Raw genomic sequence first — 313 nt, forward strand, 5'->3', positions numbered from 1 at the left:
TCCCTCTCCCTCCTTGGTTCTAGAGTCCACAGCCACTCCATCTTGCCACTCCATCTCACCTCTGCCTCCATCTCTGGCATCAGTGCTTCTCTCTGGATAGGATCCCACACTTCGCTCTTCTCCCTTGATGGTCCCAGGGTCCTCCACTCCTGGACTGCAAGATCAACCACTCCCCTCTTTTTGTTAAAAAACATCTACCTTTACATTTGCTACACTCACAATCCGTGCTGATAGCAATTATTCACTATTGTATCACAAGAGTCTTATCCCCCCATCTCCTTTCACCAGCCCTGTCCAGACAGATTTGAAACCA

This window comes from Chrysochloris asiatica, unplaced genomic scaffold (assembly GCF_000296735.1).
Source record: "Chrysochloris asiatica unplaced genomic scaffold, ChrAsi1.0 scaffold00049, whole genome shotgun sequence".
Taxonomy (NCBI): Eukaryota; Metazoa; Chordata; class Mammalia; order Afrosoricida; family Chrysochloridae; genus Chrysochloris; species Chrysochloris asiatica.